Source organism: Procambarus clarkii, unplaced genomic scaffold (genome assembly GCF_040958095.1).
Source record: "Procambarus clarkii isolate CNS0578487 unplaced genomic scaffold, FALCON_Pclarkii_2.0 HiC_scaffold_313, whole genome shotgun sequence".
Classification (NCBI taxonomy): domain Eukaryota; kingdom Metazoa; phylum Arthropoda; class Malacostraca; order Decapoda; family Cambaridae; genus Procambarus; species Procambarus clarkii.
The window spans coordinates 1-26,197 of NW_027189346.1; the positions used below are offsets into that span (position 1 = coordinate 1).

The window sequence follows — 26,197 nt, forward strand, 5'->3', positions numbered from 1 at the left end:
TAGGGAGGTAAATGAAGTATTGCAAAGCTAATTACGAAACTAGCTTTCACAATGACATTTGGTGGTTGGTCGCTTTGCAAATTATAGTAGATTCTATATCAATTTTATTCGTTATTTTACGTGAATGAATGTGTGCCTGCATACATTGCCTAAATAAAGAATGTAAATATACGTCGGTGGTGTTTAGAGGGGTGAATGAAGCATTTGAAATCTAAATAGGAAACTAGCATTCAAATGGAGAGGGGTGAGAGTGCAGGTGCGCTTGAACTTGGGTGGGTTCTGGGTTTCATTGACGTATATATTACAGGTGAATGTGTGCATCGAATGCTCGATTGAAGTATATAAATACACAATTGTTAGTGTGTATTGAGGTAAATGATGGATTGTAAAGCTAATCAAGACACTGGAATTCACTTTGAGGCTAGTGGCTGGCCGGCTGGCAGGCAAGCGTGGAAGTGGCAAACGATCGTTGAGTTGCCGTGTAAAACCACACCAAAGCAACACCTCCCTCCATCTCAAGTCGAATTTCGTCTTTATTACGCATTGGTACATTCCAGCAATGGTAAATTAAATAGATAAACGTCTAATCTTGATGTATGTATGAATATAATTTCGCCGTCAGAGCCGACTAAGGAATTCCGAGTGATATACACACACACTCCTCCCTCCCTCCCTCACTCACAAGGGAGAGTGAGTAATTCTGTAAAAAAAAGAAGAGCATGCCAACAATGGGTAACTATTATAGTTAGGTTCTCGATCATAGTAAACCCGTTGATTTAGAGTTTATTTGCACAATGACTACGTCATATTAGATGCCATTTAAATACCAAATCCAGTTCTCCACTAAATGCAGACACAAGTCTAACACTATTCAACCCATCTCTACCAGCCTTTTCATAACAAACCACTAAGCTATCTAAACCAGTTTCCACACTTATATAAATAGAGAAAAACTTCACCCTATATAACCTATCTCAGAAAACAAACAAAATCAATTAATATTGCATTAACTGGCAACCCCCCATTCATAAAATCAACTTCTTTCCTTCCACACCAACCATCGTATTTCTTTGCTCGCACATAATCTTTAATCTAAAGTTATTAAATGATATTACTCACCTCACTCTCCTTCTTTCTCCTTCTTTCTCCTTCCTTCCTTCCTTCCTTCCTTCCTTCCTTCCTTCCTTCCTTCCTTCCTTCCTTCCTTCCTTCCTTCCTTCCTTCCCTCTAACTCGTTGCAGTTGTTCAGCTTCGACCCATCAAACCCGGACTCGACTGACTCACTTCTGCTGCTCGTTCCAAGGCTTTTTCCTCATACGATGTTGGCTGGTGTGAAGTAATTACTGCAATTCAAATTAACACGATTCATTAATGTACATAACCAATTAACATAATCGTCTCCTACTTGATTTTGACTAGTTGATAGGGTTGTTTTTGGTCTCCCCGAAGGGAGTGGACCGATCCCAGAGGTACTGCAATACCGGGCCGATCCGCGGCAAAGGTGGAGCAAGCTCCTAGCACTTCGCCATGTTGCAAAAATCAGTTTAATATCGAGGATCCCACATGGGGATCGTATCAGATATTAAGCTGATAAGAACAGATACTACACTTTGATCTTAGCCAAAAGGCCGAGAAGCGATAGGATGCATGGTTGCTCTGCAACACCAGGCAACAATTGCGGCTAGAAACCACGTAGCGAGTTTCAATTGCAAAAGGGCATGTGATTATCGTTGAGTAATATTCGAATTCAAGCATACATATAAACGCCATGCAGTAAAGGCTTTAACCATTTCTTACCTGATCAATGAATTTATATATATATGCAAATTCATGATATTACATGGTTTCATTCATGAGTAGTGAATATGTAACTGGCGGCAAAGTGGTAAACAGACTCGCGTGGCGTTTCACGAATTCGCTCCTGGCCAGGGAGTATAGCGCTTAACTCTAATACATAAACCTCCATTTGTCATGTGTCTTAAGGTAGCTACAGCTTTTGAAAAGTACAATAACGAATTAAAAGTGCAAGGGGCCTGTTACGCCAACGCTCGTCAAAAAATATAAATAGGAGACGTTCTCTCTCTGATACCATAACAGAAAACGAACAGCACTATTACGCGCCAACTATTCCATTTTTGTATATATATCACGACTTTTTCACATCTAACACTTTGCTTGATACATCGTTTTCACAAACCGGAGACGAGGCGAAGCGAGGCAGGGCTGGGTGGCGAGAGGCTAGAGGCTAGAGGCTAGAGGCGAGAGGCGAGAGGCGAGAGGCGAGAGACGAGAGACGAGAGACGAGAGACGAGAGACGAGAGACGAGAGACGAGAGACGAGAGACGAGAGACGAGAGACGAGAGACGAGAGACGAGAGACGAGAGACGAGAGACGAGAGACGAGAGACGAGAGACTAGAGACTAGAGACTAGAGACGAGAGACGAGAGACGAGAGACGAGAGACGAGAGACGTGATGCCATGCCATGCCATGCCATGCCATGCCATGCCATTCAATGCCTTGTGATTCAATACCATGCAGTTCAATGCGATGCGATGCAATGACATGCGATTCGATGCCATGCGAGGCGAGGCGAGGCGATGCATCATCTAACATAACGGGATTCCCTGGAAAACGACTCTGTTGTTGAATGAACAACAAAGTTAAGATATAAGAAGATGTAAGTAATTCGAGAAGTCTGAGTACTGTAGGTACTATAGCAAATTCATTGCTTAATATATGTGAATGTGTAAGGAATCCATCCATCGCTTTTACCGAGTATACAAATACTCGCTCATTGTTGGTGTTTAGGGAGGTAAATGAAGTATTGCAAAGCTAATTACGAAACTAGCTTTCACAATGACATTTGGTGGTTGGTCGCTTTGCAAATTATAGTAGATTCTATATCAATTTTATTCGTTATTTTACGTGAATGAATGTGTGCCTGCATACATTGCCTAAATAAAGAATGTAAATATACGTCGGTGGTGTTTAGAGGGGTGAATGAAGCATTTGAAATCTAAATAGGAAACTAGCATTCAAATGGAGAGGGGTGAGAGTGCAGGTGCGCTTGAACTTGGGTGGGTTCTGGGTTTCATTGACGTATATATTACAGGTGAATGTGTGCATCGAATGCTCGATTGAAGTATATAAATACACATTGTTAGTGTGTATTGAGGTAAATGATGGATTGTAAAGCTAATCAAGACACTGGAATTCACTTTGAGGCTAGTGGCTGGCCGGCTGGCAGGCAAGCGTGGAAGTGGCAAACGATCGTTGAGTTGCCGTGTAAAACCACACCAAAGCAACACCTCCCTCCATCTCAAGTCGAATTTCGTCTTTATTACGCATTGGTACATTCCAGCAATGGTAAATTAAATAGATAAACGTCTAATCTTGATGTATGTATGAATATAATTTCGCCGTCAGAGCCGACTAAGGAATTCCGAGTGATATACACACACACTCCTCCCTCCCTCCCTCACTCACAAGGGAGAGTGAGTAATTCTGTAAAAAAAAGAAGAGCATGCCAACAATGGGTAACTATTATAGTTAGGTTCTCGATCATAGTAAACCCGTTGATTTAGAGTTTATTTGCACAATGACTACGTCATATTAGATGCCATTTAAATACCAAATCCAGTTCTCCACTAAATGCAGACACAAGTCTAACACTATTCAACCCATCTCTACCAGCCTTTTCATAACAAACCACTAAGCTATCTAAACCAGTTTCCACACTTATATAAATAGAGAAAAACTTCACCCTATATAACCTATCTCAGAAAACAAACAAAATCAATTAATATTGCATTAACTGGCAACCCCCCATTCATAAAATCAACTTCTTTCCTTCCACACCAACCATCGTATTTCTTTGCTCGCACATAATCTTTAATCTAAAGTTATTAAATGATATTACTCACCTCACTCTCCTTCTTTCTCCTTCTTTCTCCTTCCTTCCTTCCTTCCTTCCTTCCTTCCTTCCTTCCTTCCTTCCTTCCTTCCTTCCTTCCTTCCTTCCTTCCTTCCCTCTAACTCGTTGCAGTTGTTCAGCTTCGACCCATCAAACCCGGACTCGACTGACTCACTTCTGCTGCTCGTTCCAAGGCTTTTTCCTCATACGATGTTGGCTGGTGTGAAGTAATTACTGCAATTCAAATTAACACGATTCATTAATGTACATAACCAATTAACATAATCGTCTCCTACTTGATTTTGACTAGTTGATAGGGTTGTTTTTGGTCTCCCCGAAGGGAGTGGACCGATCCCAGAGGTACTGCAATACCGGGCCGATCCGCGGCAAAGGTGGAGCAAGCTCCTAGCACTTCGCCATGTTGCAAAAATCAGTTTAATATCGAGGATCCCACATGGGGATCGTATCAGATATTAAGCTGATAAGAACAGATACTACACTTTGATCTTAGCCAAAAGGCCGAGAAGCGATAGGATGCATGGTTGCTCTGCAACACCAGGCAACAATTGCGGCTAGAAACCACGTAGCGAGTTTCAATTGCAAAAGGGCATGTGATTATCGTTGAGTAATATTCGAATTCAAGCATACATATAAACGCCATGCAGTAAAGGCTTTAACCATTTCTTACCTGATCAATGAATTTATATATATATGCAAATTCATGATATTACATGGTTTCATTCATGAGTAGTGAATATGTAACTGGCGGCAAAGTGGTAAACAGACTCGCGTGGCGTTTCACGAATTCGCTCCTGGCCAGGGAGTATAGCGCTTAACTCTAATACATAAACCTCCATTTGTCATGTGTCTTAAGGTAGCTACAGCTTTTGAAAAGTACAATAACGAATTAAAAGTGCAAGGGGCCTGTTACGCCAACGCTCGTCAAAAAATATAAATAGGAGACGTTCTCTCTCTGATACCATAACAGAAAACGAACAGCACTATTACGCGCCAACTATTCCATTTTTGTATATATATCACGACTTTTTCACATCTAACACTTTGCTTGATACATCGTTTTCACAAACCGGAGACGAGGCGAAGCGAGGCAGGGCTGGGTGGCGAGAGGCTAGAGGCTAGAGGCTAGAGGCGAGAGGCGAGAGGCGAGAGGCGAGAGGCGAGAGACGAGAGACGAGAGACGAGAGACGAGAGACGAGAGACGAGAGACGAGAGACGAGAGACGAGAGACGAGAGACGAGAGACGAGAGACGAGAGACGAGAGACGAGAGACTAGAGACTAGAGACTAGAGACGAGAGACGAGAGACGAGAGACGAGAGACGAGAGACGTGATGCCATGCCATGCCATGCCATGCCATGCCATGCCATTCAATGCCTTGTGATTCAATACCATGCAGTTCAATGCGATGCGATGCAATGACATGCGATTCGATGCCATGCGAGGCGAGGCGAGGCGATGCATCATCTAACATAACGGGATTCCCTGGAAAACGACTCTGTTGTTGAATGAACAACAAAGTTAAGATATAAGAAGATGTAAGTAATTCGAGAAGTCTGAGTACTGTAGGTACTATAGCAAATTCATTGCTTAATATATGTGAATGTGTAAGGAATCCATCCATCGCTTTTACCGAGTATACAAATACTCGCTCATTGTTGGTGTTTAGGGAGGTAAATGAAGTATTGCAAAGCTAATTACGAAACTAGCTTTCACAATGACATTTGGTGGTTGGTCGCTTTGCAAATTATAGTAGATTCTATATCAATTTTATTCGTTATTTTACGTGAATGAATGTGTGCCTGCATACATTGCCTAAATAAAGAATGTAAATATACGTCGGTGGTGTTTAGAGGGGTGAATGAAGCATTTGAAATCTAAATAGGAAACTAGCATTCAAATGGAGAGGGGTGAGAGTGCAGGTGCGCTTGAACTTGGGTGGGTTCTGGGTTTCATTGACGTATATATTACAGGTGAATGTGTGCATCGAATGCTCGATTGAAGTATATAAATACACATTGTTAGTGTGTATTGAGGTAAATGATGGATTGTAAAGCTAATCAAGACACTGGAATTCACTTTGAGGCTAGTGGCTGGCCGGCTGGCAGGCAAGCGTGGAAGTGGCAAACGATCGTTGAGTTGCCGTGTAAAACCACACCAAAGCAACACCTCCCTCCATCTCAAGTCGAATTTCGTCTTTATTACGCATTGGTACATTCCAGCAATGGTAAATTAAATAGATAAACGTCTAATCTTGATGTATGTATGAATATAATTTCGCCGTCAGAGCCGACTAAGGAATTCCGAGTGATATACACACACACTCCTCCCTCCCTCCCTCACTCACAAGGGAGAGTGAGTAATTCTGTAAAAAAAAGAAGAGCATGCCAACAATGGGTAACTATTATAGTTAGGTTCTCGATCATAGTAAACCCGTTGATTTAGAGTTTATTTGCACAATGACTACGTCATATTAGATGCCATTTAAATACCAAATCCAGTTCTCCACTAAATGCAGACACAAGTCTAACACTATTCAACCCATCTCTACCAGCCTTTTCATAACAAACCACTAAGCTATCTAAACCAGTTTCCACACTTATATAAATAGAGAAAAACTTCACCCTATATAACCTATCTCAGAAAACAAACAAAATCAATTAATATTGCATTAACTGGCAACCCCCCATTCATAAAATCAACTTCTTTCCTTCCACACCAACCATCGTATTTCTTTGCTCGCACATAATCTTTAATCTAAAGTTATTAAATGATATTACTCACCTCACTCTCCTTCTTTCTCCTTCTTTCTCCTTCCTTCCTTCCTTCCTTCCTTCCTTCCTTCCTTCCTTCCTTCCTTCCTTCCTTCCTTCCTTCCTTCCTTCCTTCCCTCTAACTCGTTGCAGTTGTTCAGCTTCGACCCATCAAACCCGGACTCGACTGACTCACTTCTGCTGCTCGTTCCAAGGCTTTTTCCTCATACGATGTTGGCTGGTGTGAAGTAATTACTGCAATTCAAATTAACACGATTCATTAATGTACATAACCAATTAACATAATCGTCTCCTACTTGATTTTGACTAGTTGATAGGGTTGTTTTTGGTCTCCCCGAAGGGAGTGGACCGATCCCAGAGGTACTGCAATACCGGGCCGATCCGCGGCAAAGGTGGAGCAAGCTCCTAGCACTTCGCCATGTTGCAAAAATCAGTTTAATATCGAGGATCCCACATGGGGATCGTATCAGATATTAAGCTGATAAGAACAGATACTACACTTTGATCTTAGCCAAAAGGCCGAGAAGCGATAGGATGCATGGTTGCTCTGCAACACCAGGCAACAATTGCGGCTAGAAACCACGTAGCGAGTTTCAATTGCAAAAGGGCATGTGATTATCGTTGAGTAATATTCGAATTCAAGCATACATATAAACGCCATGCAGTAAAGGCTTTAACCATTTCTTACCTGATCAATGAATTTATATATATATGCAAATTCATGATATTACATGGTTTCATTCATGAGTAGTGAATATGTAACTGGCGGCAAAGTGGTAAACAGACTCGCGTGGCGTTTCACGAATTCGCTCCTGGCCAGGGAGTATAGCGCTTAACTCTAATACATAAACCTCCATTTGTCATGTGTCTTAAGGTAGCTACAGCTTTTGAAAAGTACAATAACGAATTAAAAGTGCAAGGGGCCTGTTACGCCAACGCTCGTCAAAAAATATAAATAGGAGACGTTCTCTCTCTGATACCATAACAGAAAACGAACAGCACTATTACGCGCCAACTATTCCATTTTTGTATATATATCACGACTTTTTCACATCTAACACTTTGCTTGATACATCGTTTTCACAAACCGGAGACGAGGCGAAGCGAGGCAGGGCTGGGTGGCGAGAGGCTAGAGGCTAGAGGCTAGAGGCGAGAGGCGAGAGGCGAGAGGCGAGAGGCGAGAGACGAGAGACGAGAGACGAGAGACGAGAGACGAGAGACGAGAGACGAGAGACGAGAGACGAGAGACGAGAGACGAGAGACGAGAGACGAGAGACGAGAGACGAGAGACTAGAGACTAGAGACTAGAGACGAGAGACGAGAGACGAGAGACGAGAGACGAGAGACGTGATGCCATGCCATGCCATGCCATGCCATGCCATGCCATTCAATGCCTTGTGATTCAATACCATGCAGTTCAATGCGATGCGATGCAATGACATGCGATTCGATGCCATGCGAGGCGAGGCGAGGCGATGCATCATCTAACATAACGGGATTCCCTGGAAAACGACTCTGTTGTTGAATGAACAACAAAGTTAAGATATAAGAAGATGTAAGTAATTCGAGAAGTCTGAGTACTGTAGGTACTATAGCAAATTCATTGCTTAATATATGTGAATGTGTAAGGAATCCATCCATCGCTTTTACCGAGTATACAAATACTCGCTCATTGTTGGTGTTTAGGGAGGTAAATGAAGTATTGCAAAGCTAATTACGAAACTAGCTTTCACAATGACATTTGGTGGTTGGTCGCTTTGCAAATTATAGTAGATTCTATATCAATTTTATTCGTTATTTTACGTGAATGAATGTGTGCCTGCATACATTGCCTAAATAAAGAATGTAAATATACGTCGGTGGTGTTTAGAGGGGTGAATGAAGCATTTGAAATCTAAATAGGAAACTAGCATTCAAATGGAGAGGGGTGAGAGTGCAGGTGCGCTTGAACTTGGGTGGGTTCTGGGTTTCATTGACGTATATATTACAGGTGAATGTGTGCATCGAATGCTCGATTGAAGTATATAAATACACATTGTTAGTGTGTATTGAGGTAAATGATGGATTGTAAAGCTAATCAAGACACTGGAATTCACTTTGAGGCTAGTGGCTGGCCGGCTGGCAGGCAAGCGTGGAAGTGGCAAACGATCGTTGAGTTGCCGTGTAAAACCACACCAAAGCAACACCTCCCTCCATCTCAAGTCGAATTTCGTCTTTATTACGCATTGGTACATTCCAGCAATGGTAAATTAAATAGATAAACGTCTAATCTTGATGTATGTATGAATATAATTTCGCCGTCAGAGCCGACTAAGGAATTCCGAGTGATATACACACACACTCCTCCCTCCCTCCCTCACTCACAAGGGAGAGTGAGTAATTCTGTAAAAAAAAGAAGAGCATGCCAACAATGGGTAACTATTATAGTTAGGTTCTCGATCATAGTAAACCCGTTGATTTAGAGTTTATTTGCACAATGACTACGTCATATTAGATGCCATTTAAATACCAAATCCAGTTCTCCACTAAATGCAGACACAAGTCTAACACTATTCAACCCATCTCTACCAGCCTTTTCATAACAAACCACTAAGCTATCTAAACCAGTTTCCACACTTATATAAATAGAGAAAAACTTCACCCTATATAACCTATCTCAGAAAACAAACAAAATCAATTAATATTGCATTAACTGGCAACCCCCCATTCATAAAATCAACTTCTTTCCTTCCACACCAACCATCGTATTTCTTTGCTCGCACATAATCTTTAATCTAAAGTTATTAAATGATATTACTCACCTCACTCTCCTTCTTTCTCCTTCCTTCCTTCCTTCCTTCCTTCCTTCCTTCCTTCCTTCCTTCCTTCCTTCCTTCCTTCCTTCCTTCCTTCCTTCCTTCCCTCTAACTCGTTGCAGTTGTTCAGCTTCGACCCATCAAACCCGGACTCGACTGACTCACTTCTGCTGCTCGTTCCAAGGCTTTTTCCTCATACGATGTTGGCTGGTGTGAAGTAATTACTGCAATTCAAATTAACACGATTCATTAATGTACATAACCAATTAACATAATCGTCTCCTACTTGATTTTGACTAGTTGATAGGGTTGTTTTTGGTCTCCCCGAAGGGAGTGGACCGATCCCAGAGGTACTGCAATACCGGGCCGATCCGCGGCAAAGGTGGAGCAAGCTCCTAGCACTTCGCCATGTTGCAAAAATCAGTTTAATATCGAGGATCCCACATGGGGATCGTATCAGATATTAAGCTGATAAGAACAGATACTACACTTTGATCTTAGCCAAAAGGCCGAGAAGCGATAGGATGCATGGTTGCTCTGCAACACCAGGCAACAATTGCGGCTAGAAACCACGTAGCGAGTTTCAATTGCAAAAGGGCATGTGATTATCGTTGAGTAATATTCGAATTCAAGCATACATATAAACGCCATGCAGTAAAGGCTTTAACCATTTCTTACCTGATCAATGAATTTATATATATATGCAAATTCATGATATTACATGGTTTCATTCATGAGTAGTGAATATGTAACTGGCGGCAAAGTGGTAAACAGACTCGCGTGGCGTTTCACGAATTCGCTCCTGGCCAGGGAGTATAGCGCTTAACTCTAATACATAAACCTCCATTTGTCATGTGTCTTAAGGTAGCTACAGCTTTTGAAAAGTACAATAACGAATTAAAAGTGCAAGGGGCCTGTTACGCCAACGCTCGTCAAAAAATATAAATAGGAGACGTTCTCTCTCTGATACCATAACAGAAAACGAACAGCACTATTACGCGCCAACTATTCCATTTTTGTATATATATCACGACTTTTTCACATCTAACACTTTGCTTGATACATCGTTTTCACAAACCGGAGACGAGGCGAAGCGAGGCAGGGCTGGGTGGCGAGAGGCTAGAGGCTAGAGGCTAGAGGCGAGAGGCGAGAGGCGAGAGGCGAGAGGCGAGAGACGAGAGACGAGAGACGAGAGACGAGAGACGAGAGACGAGAGACGAGAGACGAGAGACGAGAGACGAGAGACGAGAGACGAGAGACGAGAGACGAGAGACGAGAGACTAGAGACTAGAGACTAGAGACGAGAGACGAGAGACGAGAGACGAGAGACGAGAGACGTGATGCCATGCCATGCCATGCCATGCCATGCCATGCCATTCAATGCCTTGTGATTCAATACCATGCAGTTCAATGCGATGCGATGCAATGACATGCGATTCGATGCCATGCGAGGCGAGGCGAGGCGATGCATCATCTAACATAACGGGATTCCCTGGAAAACGACTCTGTTGTTGAATGAACAACAAAGTTAAGATATAAGAAGATGTAAGTAATTCGAGAAGTCTGAGTACTGTAGGTACTATAGCAAATTCATTGCTTAATATATGTGAATGTGTAAGGAATCCATCCATCGCTTTTACCGAGTATACAAATACTCGCTCATTGTTGGTGTTTAGGGAGGTAAATGAAGTATTGCAAAGCTAATTACGAAACTAGCTTTCACAATGACATTTGGTGGTTGGTCGCTTTGCAAATTATAGTAGATTCTATATCAATTTTATTCGTTATTTTACGTGAATGAATGTGTGCCTGCATACATTGCCTAAATAAAGAATGTAAATATACGTCGGTGGTGTTTAGAGGGGTGAATGAAGCATTTGAAATCTAAATAGGAAACTAGCATTCAAATGGAGAGGGGTGAGAGTGCAGGTGCGCTTGAACTTGGGTGGGTTCTGGGTTTCATTGACGTATATATTACAGGTGAATGTGTGCATCGAATGCTCGATTGAAGTATATAAATACACATTGTTAGTGTGTATTGAGGTAAATGATGGATTGTAAAGCTAATCAAGACACTGGAATTCACTTTGAGGCTAGTGGCTGGCCGGCTGGCAGGCAAGCGTGGAAGTGGCAAACGATCGTTGAGTTGCCGTGTAAAACCACACCAAAGCAACACCTCCCTCCATCTCAAGTCGAATTTCGTCTTTATTACGCATTGGTACATTCCAGCAATGGTAAATTAAATAGATAAACGTCTAATCTTGATGTATGTATGAATATAATTTCGCCGTCAGAGCCGACTAAGGAATTCCGAGTGATATACACACACACTCCTCCCTCCCTCCCTCACTCACTCACTCACAAGGGAGAGTGAGTAATTCTGTAAAAAAAAGAAGAGCATGCCAACAATGGGTAACTATTATAGTTAGGTTCTCGATCATAGTAAACCCGTTGATTTAGAGTTTATTTGCACAATGACTACGTCATATTAGATGCCATTTAAATACCAAATCCAGTTCTCCACTAAATGCAGACACAAGTCTAACACTATTCAACCCATCTCTACCAGCCTTTTCATAACAAACCACTAAGCTATCTAAACCAGTTTCCACACTTATATAAATAGAGAAAAACTTCACCCTATATAACCTATCTCAGAAAACAAACAAAATCAATTAATATTGCATTAACTGGCAACCCCCCATTCATAAAATCAACTTCTTTCCTTCCACACCAACCATCGTATTTCTTTGCTCGCACATAATCTTTAATCTAAAGTTATTAAATGATATTACTCACCTCACTCTCCTTCTTTCTCCTTCTTTCTCCTTCCTTCCTTCCTTCCTTCCTTCCTTCCTTCCTTCCTTCCTTCCTTCCTTCCTTCCTTCCTTCCTTCCTTCCTTCCCTCTAACTCGTTGCAGTTGTTCAGCTTCGACCCATCAAACCCGGACTCGACTGACTCACTTCTGCTGCTCGTTCCAAGGCTTTTTCCTCATACGATGTTGGCTGGTGTGAAGTAATTACTGCAATTCAAATTAACACGATTCATTAATGTACATAACCAATTAACATAATCGTCTCCTACTTGATTTTGACTAGTTGATAGGGTTGTTTTTGGTCTCCCCGAAGGGAGTGGACCGATCCCAGAGGTACTGCAATACCGGGCCGATCCGCGGCAAAGGTGGAGCAAGCTCCTAGCACTTCGCCATGTTGCAAAAATCAGTTTAATATCGAGGATCCCACATGGGGATCGTATCAGATATTAAGCTGATAAGAACAGATACTACACTTTGATCTTAGCCAAAAGGCCGAGAAGCGATAGGATGCATGGTTGCTCTGCAACACCAGGCAACAATTGCGGCTAGAAACCACGTAGCGAGTTTCAATTGCAAAAGGGCATGTGATTATCGTTGAGTAATATTCGAATTCAAGCATACATATAAACGCCATGCAGTAAAGGCTTTAACCATTTCTTACCTGATCAATGAATTTATATATATATGCAAATTCATGATATTACATGGTTTCATTCATGAGTAGTGAATATGTAACTGGCGGCAAAGTGGTAAACAGACTCGCGTGGCGTTTCACGAATTCGCTCCTGGCCAGGGAGTATAGCGCTTAACTCTAATACATAAACCTCCATTTGTCATGTGTCTTAAGGTAGCTACAGCTTTTGAAAAGTACAATAACGAATTAAAAGTGCAAGGGGCCTGTTACGCCAACGCTCGTCAAAAAATATAAATAGGAGACGTTCTCTCTCTGATACCATAACAGAAAACGAACAGCACTATTACGCGCCAACTATTCCATTTTTGTATATATATCACGACTTTTTCACATCTAACACTTTGCTTGATACATCGTTTTCACAAACCGGAGACGAGGCGAAGCGAGGCAGGGCTGGGTGGCGAGAGGCTAGAGGCTAGAGGCTAGAGGCGAGAGGCGAGAGGCGAGAGGCGAGAGGCGAGAGACGAGAGACGAGAGACGAGAGACGAGAGACGAGAGACGAGAGACGAGAGACGAGAGACGAGAGACGAGAGACGAGAGACGAGAGACGAGAGACGAGAGACGAGAGACTAGAGACTAGAGACTAGAGACGAGAGACGAGAGACGAGAGACGAGAGACGAGAGACGTGATGCCATGCCATGCCATGCCATGCCATGCCATGCCATGCCATGCCATGCCATGCCATTCAATGCCTTGTGATTCAATACCATGCAGTTCAATGCGATGCGATGCAATGACATGCGATTCGATGCCATGCGAGGCGAGGCGAGGCGATGCATCATCTAACATAACGGGATTCCCTGGAAAACGACTCTGTTGTTGAATGAACAACAAAGTTAAGATATAAGAAGATGTAAGTAATTCGAGAAGTCTGAGTACTGTAGGTACTATAGCAAATTCATTGCTTAATATATGTGAATGTGTAAGGAATCCATCCATCGCTTTTACCGAGTATACAAATACTCGCTCATTGTTGGTGTTTAGGGAGGTAAATGAAGTATTGCAAAGCTAATTACGAAACTAGCTTTCACAATGACATTTGGTGGTTGGTCGCTTTGCAAATTATAGTAGATTCTATATCAATTTTATTCGTTATTTTACGTGAATGAATGTGTGCCTGCATACATTGCCTAAATAAAGAATGTAAATATACGTCGGTGGTGTTTAGAGGGGTGAATGAAGCATTTGAAATCTAAATAGGAAACTAGCATTCAAATGGAGAGGGGTGAGAGTGCAGGTGCGCTTGAACTTGGGTGGGTTCTGGGTTTCATTGACGTATATATTACAGGTGAATGTGTGCATCGAATGCTCGATTGAAGTATATAAATACACATTGTTAGTGTGTATTGAGGTAAATGATGGATTGTAAAGCTAATCAAGACACTGGAATTCACTTTGAGGCTAGTGGCTGGCCGGCTGGCAGGCAAGCGTGGAAGTGGCAAACGATCGTTGAGTTGCCGTGTAAAACCACACCAAAGCAACACCTCCCTCCATCTCAAGTCGAATTTCGTCTTTATTACGCATTGGTACATTCCAGCAATGGTAAATTAAATAGATAAACGTCTAATCTTGATGTATGTATGAATATAATTTCGCCGTCAGAGCCGACTAAGGAATTCCGAGTGATATACACACACACTCCTCCCTCCCTCCCTCACTCACTCACTCACAAGGGAGAGTGAGTAATTCTGTAAAAAAAAGAAGAGCATGCCAACAATGGGTAACTATTATAGTTAGGTTCTCGATCATAGTAAACCCGTTGATTTAGAGTTTATTTGCACAATGACTACGTCATATTAGATGCCATTTAAATACCAAATCCAGTTCTCCACTAAATGCAGACACAAGTCTAACACTATTCAACCCATCTCTACCAGCCTTTTCATAACAAACCACTAAGCTATCTAAACCAGTTTCCACACTTATATAAATAGAGAAAAACTTCACCCTATATAACCTATCTCAGAAAACAAACAAAATCAATTAATATTGCATTAACTGGCAACCCCCCATTCATAAAATCAACTTCTTTCCTTCCACACCAACCATCGTATTTCTTTGCTCGCACATAATCTTTAATCTAAAGTTATTAAATGATATTACTCACCTCACTCTCCTTCTTTCTCCTTCTTTCTCCTTCCTTCCTTCCTTCCTTCCTTCCTTCCTTCCTTCCTTCCTTCCTTCCTTCCTTCCTTCCTTCCTTCCTTCCTTCCCTCTAACTCGTTGCAGTTGTTCAGCTTCGACCCATCAAACCCGGACTCGACTGACTCACTTCTGCTGCTCGTTCCAAGGCTTTTTCCTCATACGATGTTGGCTGGTGTGAAGTAATTACTGCAATTCAAATTAACACGATTCATTAATGTACATAACCAATTAACATAATCGTCTCCTACTTGATTTTGACTAGTTGATAGGGTTGTTTTTGGTCTCCCCGAAGGGAGTGGACCGATCCCAGAGGTACTGCAATACCGGGCCGATCCGCGGCAAAGGTGGAGCAAGCTCCTAGCACTTCGCCATGTTGCAAAAATCAGTTTAATATCGAGGATCCCACATGGGGATCGTATCAGATATTAAGCTGATAAGAACAGATACTACACTTTGATCTTAGCCAAAAGGCCGAGAAGCGATAGGATGCATGGTTGCTCTGCAACACCAGGCAACAATTGCGGCTAGAAACCACGTAGCGAGTTTCAATTGCAAAAGGGCATGTGATTATCGTTGAGTAATATTCGAATTCAAGCATACATATAAACGCCATGCAGTAAAGGCTTTAACCATTTCTTACCTGATCAATGAATTTATATATATATGCAAATTCATGATATTACATGGTTTCATTCATGAGTAGTGAATATGTAACTGGCGGCAAAGTGGTAAACAGACTCGCGTGGCGTTTCACGAATTCGCTCCTGGCCAGGGAGTATAGCGCTTAACTCTAATACATAAACCTCCATTTGTCATGTGTCTTAAGGTAGCTACAGCTTTTGAAAAGTACAATAACGAATTAAAAGTGCAAGGGGCCTGTTACGCCAACGCTCGTCAAAAAATATAAATAGGAGACGTTCTCTCTCTGATACCATAACAGAAAACGAACAGCACTATTACGCGCCAACTATTCCATTTTTGTATATATATCACGACTTTTTCACATCTAACACTTTGCTTGATACATCGTTTTCACAAACCGGAGACGAGGCGAAGCGAGGCAGGGCTGGGTGGCGAGAGGCTAGAGGCTAGAGGCTAGAGGCGAGAGGCGAGAGGCGAGAGGCGAGAGGCGAGAGACGAGAGACGAGAGACGAGAGACGAGAGACGAGAGACGAGAGACGAGAGACGAGAGACGAGAGACGAGAGACGAGAGACGAGAGACGAGAGACGAGAGACTAGAGACTAGAGACTAGAGACGAGAGACGAGAGACGAGAGACGAGAGACGAGAGACGTGATGCCATGCCATGCCATGCCATGCCATGCCATGCCATGCCATGCCATGCCATGCCATTCAATGCCTTGTGATTCAATACCATGCAGTTCAATGCGATGCGATGCAATGACATGCGATTCGATGCCATGCGAGGCGAGGCGAGGCGATGCATCATCTAACATAACGGGATTCCCTGGAAAACGACTCTGTTGTTGAATGAACAACAAAGTTAAGATATAAGAAGATGTAAGTAATTCGAGAAGTCTGAGTACTGTAGGTACTATAGCAAATTCATTGCTTAATATATGTGAATGTGTAAGGAATCCATCCATCGCTTTTACCGAGTATACAAATACTCGCTCATTGTTGGTGTTTAGGGAGGTAAATGAAGTATTGCAAAGCTAATTACGAAACTAGCTTTCACAATGACATTTGGTGGTTGGTCGCTTTGCAAATTATAGTAGATTCTATATCAATTTTATTCGTTATTTTACGTGAATGAATGTGTGCCTGCATACATTGCCTAAATAAAGAATGTAAATATACGTCGGTGGTGTTTAGAGGGGTGAATGAAGCATTTGAAATCTAAATAGGAAACTAGCATTCAAATGGAGAGGGGTGAGAGTGCAGGTGCGCTTGAACTTGGGTGGGTTCTGGGTTTCATTGACGTATATATTACAGGTGAATGTGTGCATCGAATGCTCGATTGAAGTATATAAATACACATTGTTAGTGTGTATTGAGGTAAATGATGGATTGTAAAGCTAATCAAGACACTGGAATTCACTTTGAGGCTAGTGGCTGGCCGGCTGGCAGGCAAGCGTGGAAGTGGCAAACGATCGTTGAGTTGCCGTGTAAAACCACACCAAAGCAACACCTCCCTCCATCTCAAGTCGAATTTCGTCTTTATTACGCATTGGTACATTCCAGCAATGGTAAATTAAATAGATAAACGTCTAATCTTGATGTATGTATGAATATAATTTCGCCGTCAGAGCCGACTAAGGAATTCCGAGTGATATACACACACACTCCTCCCTCCCTCCCTCACTCACTCACTCACAAGGGAGAGTGAGTAATTCTGTAAAAAAAAGAAGAGCATGCCAACAATGGGTAACTATTATAGTTAGGTTCTCGATCATAGTAAACCCGTTGATTTAGAGTTTATTTGCACAATGACTACGTCATATTAGATGCCATTTAAATACCAAATCCAGTTCTCCACTAAATGCAGACACAAGTCTAACACTATTCAACCCATCTCTACCAGCCTTTTCATAACAAACCACTAAGCTATCTAAACCAGTTTCCACACTTATATAAATAGAGAAAAACTTCACCCTATATAACCTATCTCAGAAAACAAACAAAATCAATTAATATTGCATTAACTGGCAACCCCCCATTCATAAAATCAACTTCTTTCCTTCCACACCAACCATCGTATTTCTTTGCTCGCACATAATCTTTAATCTAAAGTTATTAAATGATATTACTCACCTCACTCTCCTTCTTTCTCCTTCTTTCTCCTTCCTTCCTTCCTTCCTTCCTTCCTTCCTTCCTTCCTTCCTTCCTTCCTTCCTTCCTTCCTTCCCTCTAACTCGTTGCAGTTGTTCAGCTTCGACCCATCAAACCCGGACTCGACTGACTCACTTCTGCTGCTCGTTCCAAGGCTTTTTCCTCATACGATGTTGGCTGGTGTGAAGTAATTACTGCAATTCAAATTAACACGATTCATTAATGTACATAACCAATTAACATAATCGTCTCCTACTTGATTTTGACTAGTTGATAGGGTTGTTTTTGGTCTCCCCGAAGGGAGTGGACCGATCCCAGAGGTACTGCAATACCGGGCCGATCCGCGGCAAAGGTGGAGCAAGCTCCTAGCACTTCGCCATGTTGCAAAAATCAGTTTAATATCGAGGATCCCACATGGGGATCGTATCAGATATTAAGCTGATAAGAACAGATTTTATTTTCAAAAAATGGTACAGAGTGTCTTTTTACAATGCTTTCATGTAGCCTAGCTTAACATTTTACAGCAAAAGCTAAGGTTTACAAAGGAGCTTTTAGGCAAGTTACATAGTGTGAATTATTTTTGAGCCTAACATTTATACAATACAAAATTTTACATACAAGCTAATATACATATTATACATATCATTCATACTGTCGTGCTCCAGTGATGTGCTCGATGTACCGCATCCTCGACCATCTGATGGCGTCGCTCACACACAGCTTCCTGAAGGTCGCGAGGTACTTCTTCGAAGCCAATCTCTTCATCAGACGCTCGTTGTGGGGGTCGTACGATCCTAGGGGTCCCACGATGAAGGCGTGGACGGTCACTCTGTTGTACCGCGGCAGGGCCCTCATCTCGGCGGCGAGGTCGGCGTACTTCATCTCCTTTTCGGTCCGTGCTTCCGTGAAGGCGGCTTCAGTGTTCTCGAAGGGGCAGGTGACATCTATGATCAGCAGTTCGTTGTCCTTCTCAATGACGAGGTCGGGCTTCAGAACACTGTCTGCTCTTGGAACTCGCTGGTTTTCTGCTGTCACTTTCCAGTGGCGTCCCAAGGCGGCTGTCTTGATCCTGTCCACCAAGGCGTTGTGGCGTCTTCTGTAGGCGTCCGAGTATGTCATGCAGTGACACATGACATGTGGCAAAGTTTCATTTTGCCAGGCGCATCGTCGGCAGTTCTTGTTGGTGTTTGGTCGTCGGGTGGCTCCATTCAGAGGAAGCAAGTTCAACCTTGCTCGGTGGATGAAGCGCCAGTCAGCAAACGTTGTGTACTCTCCCTCTCTCATGAAGTGAGAGGAAGCTTTTTCTTGTGAGACTACACACATCGCTTTTCCTTGGTCTCGCAGTGTGTGTAGGCGGGCGTCGCGAAGTTGTCTGTGATGGTTTCTGATGGTTCTGGCTACAATTCTTCTTGCAGCAGCCTTCAAGGTCTTGTCACCACAGGTTATGGAGACGTTCTCTCCATCAGCTGTCCATGTCGCTTCCATTCTTCCAGAGGCATCTCTTGCCCGAGACCAGATGGTTTGGATAGTGCTGGATCTTCCAGGTAGTTCGGCCTTGGAGAGGTAGGAGCAGACATGTTCAGGAGTTACTTCTTCTTCTTCTTCTTGTCTTCTTTTTGCCACTACGAGGCGGCAGTCTTCTCGTGCGATATCCCTTGTATCAACATCTGGCGAGTTTAGGAGTTTAAATGCAGTGTCAATTAGGAATAGGTCTGAGTCTTCTGCTGCTAAAGGGATCCCACAGGATCCCGCTCGCGTGCTGCCATACAGGTATCCGTTGGCTGCCCGGCTTGGTAGGTAGAGGGTCTTCTTGATGTGGGGTTTCAGTGCTTCGTCCAGTTTGGTCCAGGCGGTCTTCTTAAACTGCCAAGTCCTCATGGCAAAGACTGTTGAGGAGAAAACAAATGTCTTCAGCGCGTCGAGTCTCTGCCATGGGGCCAACTTGCTCATGAGAACTTTCTTCCCAAGTTCAATGTACTCGTCAATTGAGGAGTCTCCAGACATCAGCTGGAAGCCGACAGGGCGTCCCAAGAACTTGGAGTGTTCTCCCCCAAGTCGATACTGGATGTTTCTTCCGGCGATCTGGAACTGGGTTTCTCTCAAACCCACTGGTGTCTGTCCTGACAAGTGCATGGAGTAGCACTTGTTCGGGTTAAGTGTGAGGTTTGCAGCTTGGCAGGCTCTTCCGACTGTGTTCAGTAGAGCTTGCAACCTCTCTTCTGTCCCGGCTAGCAGGGTGATGTCGTCAGCATATGCCAGGCAGGGATGTTTCAGGTCAGGGTCAGCTTCGAGTCCTGTGTTGATTGTAGTCCTCAGGATAGCTTCTATGGCGATATTGAAGAGGAGTCCACTAATTGGGCATCCCTGTCTGACTCCACAGTTGGCTGGGATCTCTGCTGTTTCGCCGCCAGTTGTCATGATCCTTGTGGTGTTTCCATTGGTGATGCTGTTGATGACTGCTAAGAAGTCATCTCCAGCTCCCATCCTCCGGAGTGCTGCAGAGATGAGCTCAGTTGGGACTGAGCCGAAGGCGTTGGTGATGTCTAGGGAAGCGATGTATATGTCCTTATTGCCATGCCCTGTTCTTGCTGCATCCAGGTAGTGTTGTAGGACGAAGTTATGCTCTAAAACTCCGTCAGTCGGCATGAATCCTTTCTGGGCAGGGCACAGCACTTTGTTCTCCACGATCCAGTTTCGTAGTCTTGATGAGAGGCAGCCAGTATACAACTTGTATATGGTGCGGCAGAGTGCAATGGGTCTCCAGTTCGTGATGTCGTCTGGGTCGCCTGGCTTGGGGATGAGCACTGTCCGGGAAGACTTCCAGGCCTCTGGGATCCTCTGTTGACTCAAGCAGATGTTGAAGATTGCTGTGATGACACGGCATTCTGGGTCTGCTCGCTTCCAGTGGCTGTATGTAAGTCTGTCGTCTCCTGGAGCAGTGTTTTCTGTTCTGGAGAGTCTTGTTGCTACTTCACGTTCCCGAAACTCTCCTGTGTCCATTTCTGCGCGGTCTTCAGGTGGTTCAGGGATGGCAGTGATGATGTCCAGGTTTTGGAGGGGGTCTTGTGCACTAAGAGTGCGGGTAAAATGCTCCTCGACTCGTTCCTTGGGAATGGCGCAGCGGGCACTTTCACCTGTCGTGATCAATCTGATTGCCCTCCTCCGATTTCTTCTGTAGAGTCGTTGTATGGCAGCACAGTCGTTGACGTCGATTGGAGTTGAAGTCGTCGAACTACCATCAGTTTGGATCTTGAAGTGCTCCTGCATTGTTGTTGTTATCTGCTGCAGAAGCTCGGTGAAGGCGTCCCAGTCTGGGTGGTGGAGGAGATTGTGCAGGGGCGCAGAGAATTCTTCTAATAACCAATGTTCTTCTGCTTCATCTGGAACATTCTCCTCTTGTTGTTGGGGTTGGTCTTGTTCTTCATCGCCGGCGTCGTCTCCACCATCATCATCATCTTCTTGGGGTTGTGACTGGTCTTGGTTGTCAGTGTTGGAGGCTGGAGACAGCGGGGCATCATCACCAGGCTCTGGAATAGGGCTAAGAGGGGGGAGAGGGGGTAGGGGGGAAGGATGGGGGGGGATTTGCTTGCTGAGACAGGTGGTGTTGGGTTAGAGGGTTGTCAGGTGCAGGATGGGCTGGAGAGGAGACTGGTGTGGAGTAGGCAGACTGTGGGCTGGGCGGTGGATGAGGAGAGGGGGCAGGTGAGGACTGGGTAGACTGGGGGTTGAGTGAGGATCGAGGAGAGGAGGAGGAGGAGGAAGGTGAGGACTGGGCAGGCTGTGGGTTGGGTGGGGAGTTAGGTCTGGGTCGTCGGCGGGCCACTGCATCTTGTTGTCGGTGGGTTCTGCGATGGTTGTTGAGCCCTGTTTTGGTGGTGAAGCTTGAAGTACATGTGGGACACTGGAAATGGTGTCTAACTTCTTCTTCTGCTTGGGGTCTGCCTTCAAAGAATCGTCGTAATGCTTGGCATTTGTGTCTGGTTGGGCGGAGTCCTAAGGTTTCAGAGCAACCTGCACACTTCTGAATAGTCGAGGTTATTGGTAGGGTATGGATTTCTCGAAGGTGGCGGGTGAGTGACTGCTGCTTGCTTGTCCATACACATCCTGTATACTTCTTATGGCAAAACGTCTCAGGGCAGCTGAAGTAAGGGGGCAGGGGGAACCAAGTGATGAGCACTTCTCCATCTCGTTGGGGTTGTCGCACAAGGGTCTGTCCATCTGCATCTTCTTCATCTGCTACAGGGGCGAGTTGGTCGTTCCTTCCCTGGTTGATAAGTTCTCCAATTTGCTGGCTGAGGGTAGCTGGTTGGGGGTCTTGCTGGGGAGGAGGCGGGCCCAAGGACTGAAGCTCTTCTTCACTTTCATCTTCTGCCCTGGGTGGCGTCGGCGGCTGGTTCTCTTCATCAGGTAAAAACGATGACTGTATCTCCACATCAGTTTCTTCACCAACTGGAGACAGCCTGAGTGGCTGAAGCTCTTCCTCAACTCGGGGCGGCGGCTGGAACTCTTCTTCTTCATCTGCAGGCAGTGTCGGTGGCTGGGACTCTTCTTCTTCGTCTGCAGGCAGTGTCGGTGGCTGGAACTCTTCATTGACTGGAGGCGGGTCCCGGAGCTGGAGCCCAGGAACTTGGTCCCGGGGTGTAGGCTCTGGTGATTCGATGAGGGAGCGCTGTGTTCCATTGTAGAAGCCATCTGCATCGTCTGGGAGGCTCCTGAAGCGGAATTGGGCCAGAGGCGGGTCCTGGAGCTGGGGCTGGAGTCTAGGGTCTCGAACTGGAGGGGTAGGCTCAGGCAGGTCGATGAGGGAGCGCTGTGTTCCATTGTAGAAGCCATCAGCATCGTCTGGGGGGATCCTGAAGCGGAATGGGGCTGGAGGTGGGTCCTGGAGCTGGAGTCCACGGTCTCGGACTCGAGGTGTAGGCTCAGGCAGGTCAATGGTGGAGCGCTGTGTTCCCTCAAAGAAAGCGTCAGCTTCATCTGTAATTTTCCTGAATTTGTAGTTCCTGAAGTCGTCAATCCTGAAGTCGTCATCGCTGCTGAAGTCTTCTTCTTCCAACATCTTTTTCTTTCTTCTAAGACATCTTCTTCTTCCAACATCTTCTTCTTTCTTCTAAGACATCTGCTTGCATCTCCTTCTTTCTTCTAAGACATCTGCTTGCTGCTTATATTGGGCGGCAGCTCATTTCAGCGAGCAATAAAGTCCAGTGTGTTAGGGCCGTTGCTGGATATAGGAGTGGCAGCATATAGGAGTGGCAACGGGATCCTCGCAGTAGGGGTCAATCTTACTCGGAAAAAGCATGGAAGTCCCACGTATCAGGGCCGGCCTCGCCGAGCCCCTCAACAGGAGAACATGGCCTGATGAGAGGGGGGGCAGGTCGGTCGGGGGTGGTCTGTGAGCACTGCAAAAGCAAGTGAGCAATGCACACTAAGTGTGCATCACTAGACAAGAGTTCAGCCAGCTACTCTTGTGCTCAACAGACCTGGGATGCCAACCCGCAAGGGGTGTAGCAAGCCAATCAATGGCAAAGCAAGCTCCTGTAGCTACATGACTATCGCTTTCAGTGGACTCAGCGCACTAATAACGACGTAGCAGGGTACCTTTGAACCTCTTGAGGCTTGATTACTACACTTTGATCTTAGCCAAAAGGCCGAGAAGCGTACTACACTTTGATCTAAGCCGATAGGCCGAGAAGCGATAGGATGCATGGTTGCTCTGCAACACCAGGCAACAATTGCGGCTAGAAACCACGTAGCGAGTTTCAATTGCAAAAGGGCATGTGATTATTGTTGAGTACTATTCGAATTCAAGCATACATATAAACGCCATGCAGTAAAGGCTTTAACCATTTCTTACCTGATCAATGAATTTATATATATATGCAAATTCATGATATTACATGGTTTCATTCATGAGTAGTGAATATGTAACTGGCGGCAAAGTGGTAAACAGACTCGCGTGGCGTTTCACGAATTCGCTCCTGGCCAGGGAGTATAGCGCTTAACTCTAATACATAAACCTCCATTTGTCATGTGTCTTAAGGTAGCTACAGCTTTTGAAAAGTATAATAACGAATTAAAAGTGCAAGGGGCCTGTTACGCCAACGCTCGTCAAAAAATATAAATAGGAGACGTTCTCTCTCTGATACCATAACAGAAAACGAACAGCACTATTACGCGCCAACTATTCCATTTTTGTATATATATCACGACTTTTTCACATCTAACACTTTGCTTGATACATCGTTTTCACAAACCGGAGACGAGGCGAAGCGAGGCAGGGCTGGGTGGCGAGAGGCTAGAGGCTAGAGGCTAGAGGCGAGAGGCGAGAGGCGAGAGGCGAGAGGCGAGAGGCGAGAGGCGAGAGACGAGAGACGAGAGACGAGAGACGAGAGACGAGAGACGAGAGACTAGAGACTAGAGACTAGAGACGAGAGACGAGAGACGAGAGACGAGAGACGAGAGACGAGAGACTAGAGACTAGAGACTAGAGACTAGAGACTAGAGACTAGAGACTAGAGACGAGAGACGAGAGACGTGACGTGATGCCATGCCATGCCATGCCATGCCATGCCATGCCATGCCATGCCATGCTATTCAATGCCTTGTGATTCAATACCATGCAGTTCAATGCGATGCGATGCAATGACATGCGATTCGATGCCATGCGAGGCGAGGCGAGGCGATGCATCATCTAACATAACGGGATTCCCTGGAAAACGACTCTGTTGTTGAATGAACAACAAAGTTAAGATATAAGAAGATGTAAGTAATTCGAGAAGTCTGAGTACTGTAGGTACTATAGCAAATTCATTGCTTAATATATGTGAATGTGTAAGGAATCCATCCATCGCTTTTACCGAGTATACAAATACTCGCTCATTGTTGGTGTTTAGGGAGGTAAATGAAGTATTGCAAAGCTAATTACGAAACTAGCTTTCACAATGACATTTGGTGGTTGGTCGCTTTGCAAATTATAGTAGATTCTATATCAATTTTATTCGTTATTTTACGTGAATGAATGTGTGCCTGCATACATTGCCTAAATAAAGAATGTAAATATACGTCGGTGGTGTTTAGAGGGGTGAATGAAGCATTTGAAATCTAAATAGGAAACTAGCATTCAAATGGAGAGGGGTGAGAGTGCAGGTGCGCTTGAACTTGGGTGGGTTCTGGGTTTCATTGACGTATATATTACAGGTGAATGTGTGCATCGAATGCTCGATTGAAGTATATAAATACACATTGTTAGTGTGTATTGAGGTAAATGATGGATTGTAAAGCTAATCAAGACACTGGAATTCACTTTGAGGCTAGTGGCTGGCCGGCTGGCAGGCAAGCGTGGAAGTGGCAAACGATCGTTGAGTTGCCGTGTAAAACCACACCAAAGCAACACCTCCCTCCATCTCAAGTCGAATTTCGTCTTTATTACGCATTGGTACATTCCAGCAATGGTAAATTAAATAGATAAACGTCTAATCTTGATGTATGTATGAATATAATTTCGCCGTCAGAGCCGACTAAGGAATTCCGAGTGATATACACACACACTCCTCCCTCCCTCCCTCACTCACTCACTCACAAGGGAGAGTGAGTAATTCTGTAAAAAAAAGAAGAGCATGCCAACAATGGGTAACTATTATAGTTAGGTTCTCGATCATAGTAAACCCGTTGATTTAGAGTTTATTTGCACAATGACTACGTCATATTAGATGCCATTTAAATACCAAATCCAGTTCTCCACTAAATGCAGACACAAGTCTAACACTATTCAACCCATCTCTACCAGCCTTTTCATAACAAACCACTAAGCTACCTAAACCAGTTTCCACACTTATATAAATAGAGAAAAACTTCACCCTATATAACCTATCTCAGAAAACAAACAAAATCAATTAATATTGCACTAACTGGCAACCCCCCCCCCCATTCATAAAATCAACTTCTTTCCTTCCACACCAACCATCGTATTTGCTCGCACATAATCTTTAATCTAAAGTTATTAAATGATATTACTCACCTCACTCTCCTTCTTTCTCCTTCCTTCCTTCCTTCCTTCCTTCCTTCCTTCCTTCCTTCCTTCCTTCCTTCCTTCCTTCCCTCTCTCTAACTCGTTGCAGTTGTTCAGCTTCGACCCATCAAACCCGGACTCGACTGACTCACTTCTGCTGCTCGTTCCAAGGCTTTTTCCTCATACGATGTTGGCTGGTGTGAAGTAATTACTGCAATTCAAATTAACACGATTCATTAAT

At 44.1% G+C, this 26,197-nt stretch overlaps 2 long non-coding RNA genes, 6 other non-coding genes and 1 pseudogene across 8 annotated transcripts; all 9 read right to left on the reverse strand.

The window, feature by feature from the left end:
* Positions 1 to 1,125: 1,125 nt before the first annotated feature.
* Positions 1,126 to 6,935, reverse strand: LOC138361326 (uncharacterized). Its single transcript, XR_011226919.1, has 3 exons — positions 6,716 to 6,935; positions 3,925 to 4,148; positions 1,126 to 1,343 (listed from the first exon to the last, which is right to left on the reverse strand). It is a non-coding gene; the product is annotated as an uncharacterized lncRNA (long non-coding RNA).
* LOC138361327 (U2 spliceosomal RNA) lies at positions 1,448 to 1,640 on the reverse strand. Its single transcript, XR_011226920.1, has one exon. It is a non-coding gene; the product is annotated as a U2 spliceosomal RNA (small nuclear RNA).
* On the reverse strand, positions 4,253 to 4,445 carry LOC138361331 (U2 spliceosomal RNA). The gene has a single exon (XR_011226922.1). It is a non-coding gene; the product is annotated as a U2 spliceosomal RNA (small nuclear RNA).
* Positions 6,936 to 7,043: 108 nt separating the features above from the next.
* On the reverse strand, positions 7,044 to 7,236 carry LOC138361332 (U2 spliceosomal RNA). The gene has a single exon (XR_011226923.1). It is a non-coding gene; the product is annotated as a U2 spliceosomal RNA (small nuclear RNA).
* Positions 7,237 to 9,512: 2,276 nt separating this feature from the next.
* Positions 9,513 to 26,156, reverse strand: LOC138361325 (uncharacterized). Its single transcript, XR_011226918.1, has 5 exons — positions 25,966 to 26,156; positions 17,931 to 18,142; positions 15,119 to 15,342; positions 12,300 to 12,523; positions 9,513 to 9,724 (listed from the first exon to the last, which is right to left on the reverse strand). It is a non-coding gene; the product is annotated as an uncharacterized lncRNA (long non-coding RNA).
* On the reverse strand, positions 9,829 to 10,021 carry LOC138361333 (U2 spliceosomal RNA). The gene has a single exon (XR_011226924.1). It is a non-coding gene; the product is annotated as a U2 spliceosomal RNA (small nuclear RNA).
* LOC138361334 (U2 spliceosomal RNA) lies at positions 12,628 to 12,820 on the reverse strand. The gene has a single exon (XR_011226925.1). It is a non-coding gene; the product is annotated as a U2 spliceosomal RNA (small nuclear RNA).
* LOC138361328 (U2 spliceosomal RNA) lies at positions 15,447 to 15,639 on the reverse strand. The gene has a single exon (XR_011226921.1). It is a non-coding gene; the product is annotated as a U2 spliceosomal RNA (small nuclear RNA).
* Positions 18,247 to 18,422, reverse strand: LOC138361329 (U2 spliceosomal RNA; annotated as a pseudogene).
* Positions 26,157 to 26,197: the final 41 nt, after the last annotated feature.